This window comes from Amblyraja radiata, chromosome 6 (assembly GCF_010909765.2).
Source record: "Amblyraja radiata isolate CabotCenter1 chromosome 6, sAmbRad1.1.pri, whole genome shotgun sequence".
NCBI lineage: Eukaryota > Metazoa > Chordata > Chondrichthyes > Rajiformes > Rajidae > Amblyraja > Amblyraja radiata.
This window is the reverse complement of record NC_045961.1, coordinates 99,675,191-99,680,470: the sequence shown is the minus strand read 5'-3', so window position 1 is coordinate 99,680,470 and position 5,280 is coordinate 99,675,191.

Here is a 5,280-nt window from a genome sequence, read left to right as displayed (position 1 = left end):
GTAGAGTGGCAATCAGCCAAATAGACTTCTTTCTGTGTTGTAACACTTCTGTGATTTAGTAAATCCTGTGGGCAGCTCAGTAGTGCAGCGGTAGAGTTGCTGCTCTACAGCGCCAGAAACCCAAGTTCGATCCTGACTACGGGTGCTGTCCGCACAGAGTTTGTACATATTCTCCCTGTGATCTTGTGGGTTTTCTCCAGGTGCTCTGGTGTCCTCCTACATTCCAAAGACGTTCGGTTTTGTAGGGTTCCTGTCCCACTTGCAGATTTTTTTCGGCGATTGCCGGCATCATTGACTGACGTATCAGGTCACCGAAAAAGTCGCGGCGTGATGCGGCGTGATGATGTATAGACGCGCGGTGTATCCTCAAGTGTTGCAACATTTTTTTGTCGCCGCTGGATTTTGAAATGTTCAAAATCTTTCGGCAACCCTGATACGTCAGTCAATGACGCCGGCAGTCGTCGAAAAAATCACCAAGTGGGATAGGCCCTTTAATTGGCTTCTGTAAATTGCCCCTGGTGTGTAGGATGAAAATGTGGGAAAACATGGAACTAGTTTGTGGCCGATCATTGACCCGGTGGCCGAAGGGGATGTTTCTATGATATGATATTTCTAAACTAAACTAATCTATGATTGAGAGAAATTAGACTAAATGGGTAAAATGATACATGGCTGATCTTCCATGAAGTCACTGAATGCCAAAATAGGTTCCAGAGTACAAGTTCCAGTGTTCCCATAACAGGGTGGCCAAAACTAAACACAATACGCCAAATGTGGCCTCATCAATGTCTTGTACAACTGTAACTTAACCTCTCAACCTCTATATTCATTACTCTGACAAATGAAGACCAATTTGCCGAAAGCTTTCTTGACCTGTGACACCATTTTCAAGAAGCAATGTACCTACACTCCTAGATATTTCTGCTCTTCCACTGACTCTCCCTATTACTAGCACTCCCCAGAGCCCTGCCATTCATGGTGTAGATCCTACCCTGGTTAGACTTCCTAGAATGCAACATCTCGCCCTTCTTTGTATTAAATTCCATCAGCCATTCCTCAGCCCACCTGCCCAACCGATGAAGGTCCTGCTGCGATTTTTGACAATCTTCACTATCCATAATACCACCCACTTTAGTATCATCTGCAAACTTACGAATCATTCCATGTACGTTGTCATCCGAATGATTAAATTGCCCGGCACCGAACCCTGAGGCACACCTCACGTCACAGGCTTCCAGTCTGAGAAACCACCTTCCATCATCACCCTCCGTTTCCTTCCATAAAGCCATGTTTCTATCCATTCAGATATATCTCCTTGGATCCCATGCGATCTAACCTTCCAAGGCAGCCCAGCATGCAAAACCTTGTTAAATACCTTGCTGAAACCCATATATAAAACTTTTACAGCTCTGCCCTCATCAACTTTATTGGTCACACCTTCAGAATAGAGACAAAATCAGTGAGACACAATCTCCAGTGTACTAAACCTTGCTGACTATACCTATTCATAAATGTGGGGTTAACCACTTTGGTAGCAAAAACAGGAAGGCAGATTACTATCTAAATGGCGTCAATTTGGGAAAAGGGGAAGTGCAACGGGATCGGGGGTCCTTGTACATCAGTCTATGAAAGTAATCATGCAGGTACAGCAGGCAGTGAAGAAAGCGAATGGCATGTTGGCCTTTATAACACGAGGAATCGAATATACTAGAATATTTACTAGAATGTTGCCTGGGTTTCAGCAACTAAGTTACAGAGAAAGGTTGAACAAGTTAGGGCTTTATTCTTTGGAGCGCAGAAGGTTAAGGGGGGACTTGATAGAGGTTTTTAAAATGATGAGAGGGATAGACAGAGTTGACGTGGAAAAGCTTTTCCCACTGAGAGTAGGGAAGATTCAAACAAGGGGACATGACTTGAGAATTAAGGGACTGAAGTTTAGGGGTAACATGAGGGGGAACTTCTTTACTCAGAGAGTGGTAGCTGTGTGGAATGAGCTTCCAGTGAAGGTGGTGGAGGCAGGTTCGTTTTTATCATTTAAAAATAAATTGGATAGTTATATGGATGGGAAAGGAATGGAGGGTTATGGTCTGAGCGCAGGTATATGGGACTAGGGGAGATTATGTGTTCGGCACGGACTAGAAGGGTCGAGATGGCCTGTTTCCGTGCTGTAAATTGTTATATGGTTATAGGAGCAAAGAGGTCCTTCTGCAGTTGTACAGAGCCCTAGTGAGACCACACCTGGAGAATTGTGTGCAGTTTTGGTCCCCTAATTTAAGGAAGGACATTCTTGCTATTGAGGGAGTGCAGCGTAGGTTTACAAGGTTAATTCCCGGGATGGTGGGACTGTCATATGCTGAGAGAATGGAGCAGCTGGGCTTGTACACTGGAGTTTAGAAGGATGAGAGGGCATCTCAAGTTTGTTACGGGCTTGGACATGCTGGAGGTGGGAAACATGTTCCCGATGTTGGGGGAGTCCAGAACGAGGGGCCACAGTTTAAGAATAAGGAGTAAGCCATTTAGAACGGAGACGAGGAAACACTTTTTCTCACAGAGAGTGGTGAGTCTGGAATTCTCTGTCTCAGAGGGCGGTGGAGGCAGGTTCTCTGGATGCTTTCAAGAGAAAGCTAGATAGGGCTCTAATAAATAACGGAATCAAGGGGAGAAGGCAGGAACGGGGTACTGATTGGGGATGATCAGCCATGATCACATTGAATGGCGGTGCTGGCTCGAAGGGCCGAATGGCCTACTCCTGCACCTATTGTCTATTTTCTATTGTCTACCATGTGTCTATCTAAATGCATGTATGCACCCGGAGAGGATGTTTCCACTGGTGGGAGAGTCTAGGTCACAGCCTTAGAATTAAAGGACGTTCTTTTAGGAAGGTGATGAGGAGGAATTTATTTATTCAGAGGGTGGTGAATCTGTGGAATTCTTTGCCACGGAAAGCTGTGAATGCCAAGTCAGTGGATATTTTTAAGGCAGAGATAGATAGATTCTTGATTAGTACGTGTGTCAGGAGTTATGGGGAGATGGCAGGAGAATCGGGTAAGGAGGAAGAGATAGATCAGCCACGATTGAATGGCGGAATAGACTTGATGGGCCGAATGGCCTAATTCTGCTCTCGTCTCTTATGATCTTATGATATCTTATACAAAGGCATCCTTTTCCATTCCTTCCATCCACCCCCCCCCCCACCCAACTCCCCTCTTACCCCTTCCACAATGTATTCTGTTCCATTTCCAATTTCAGTGTAGGGTTTTCTCTCCATAGATACTTTTTTGTATAGAGTGCATCCAATGTTTTCAGTTTCCCATCACTTACATAATTCTATCCATACTGCCATTGCCTTTAGCTATCAAGAGTTTTTAAAAATAGAAACTCATTTCTCCTTTTCACACGTACTTATTACTTCATGGCAGACGATCCGATGGTGGAGGCTAATGTTTTCACACAAGAAATTGCAGAACCAAAACTACTCTTCAGAACAAAACACAGAGTGAAAGTTACAAGGAAATCCCGGATGAGCCAATGAGGAATTTATTTACAAAATTTGTGCTAAGGTTCACTTCTGTAAGAATTATGTAGATTTTCGTTTTACCAAAAGCAACACATGAACCTGTTTCTTTTAGTTTATTGTCAGTACATATAATTAAGTCAAACTCAAGTATAATAGGAAGAGCAAAGGGGGGAAATAAAGATCCCATCTGATCCATTGATAAATTCTGATATCTGGTCATAAGGTCGTAAGTGATAGCAGCAGAATTAGGCCATTCAGCCCATCAAGTCTACGCCGCCATTCAATCATGGCTGATCTATCTCTCCCTCCTAACCCCATTCTCTTGCCTTCTCCCCATAACCCTTGACACCTGTACTAATCAAGAATCTATCTACATCTGCCTTAAAAATATCCATTCACAGTCTCCACAAGACTTTGCCATATTCATCACCCTTCTGACTGAAGAAATTCCTCCTCATCACCTTCCTGAATGAATGTCCTTTAATTCTGAGGCTCTGACCTCTAGTCCTAGATTCTCCCACTGGTGGAAATATCCTCTCCACATCCACTCTATCCAAGCCATTCACAATTCGGTAAGTTTCAATGAGGTGTCCCCTCATCCTTCTAAACTCCAGCGAGTACAGGCCCAGTGCTGTCAAACACTCATCATATGTTAACCCATATGGGTAAAGGTGGATCGGACGGTACCCTAGCCTAAGGAAGAATCGATCAGAAGCCTGATAACAGAGGGTAGAAAATGTTCTTGAGTCTGGCGTTGCATGCTGTCAAGGTTCTGTACCTTTTGCCTGATAAGAGAATAATGAATGACCAATATGGGACTGGTCTTTGATCATGTTTTCTGCTTTTCGGGGGCAGTGTGGAGAGCAGCTGGGGTCAATGGTGGGGAGTCTGGTTTGCGTGATAGAATGGGCTACATCTACAACCCCTCTGTAATTTCTTGTGGTCTTGCCTACAGCTGTAACCAAACTGAGTTACAAGTCAACAGTACGATTTCTAAGGTGCATCTGTAGATGTTAGTGTGAGTCATTGGAGATATGCTGAATTTCCACAGTTTTAAAATCGTGTTCTGAGCAGAAGATGCTCCCTAACCTGCCGAGTTACTCCAACACTTTGTGTCTTTTTTTGTAAAGACACAAGCGTCTGCAGTTCCTTGTTAGTAATGGACATTGCATGGCTCTGGGGAAAGAGCAAAGTAGTGGAGATAATTAATGTAGGAAGGAACTGCAGATGCTGGTTTACACCAAAGATAGACACAAAATGCTGGAGAAACACAGCGGGATCAGGCAGCATCACTGGAGGAAGGAAAATGGTCCCCCCTATTCTGCAGAGATGCTGCCTGACCCACTGAGTTACCCCAGATTTTTGTGTCTAACTTCGGTGGAGGCAGTTAGATAGGTTCTCTGTAGGAACTCTTTATCCATTGATCATGTGCACAGGAAAACCAAACAGTTTCCTGCAAACTGTAAAAGAGCAGGAATATTTGTGTTTAGTTTAGAGTTACAGCGAGGAACCAGGCTCTTCGGCCCACCGAGTCCGTGCCGACCAGCGACCCCCACACACTAACATTATCCTATACACGTTAGGGACAATTTACAAATTTTCCAAGTCAATTTTACCTACAAACCTGTACGTCATTGGAGTGTGGGAGGAAACCGGAGATCCCGGAGAAAACCCACGTGGTGACAGGAAGAACGTACAAACACCGTACAGACAAGCGCCTGTAGTCAGGATCGAACCCGGGTCTCAGACGCCGTAAGGCAGCT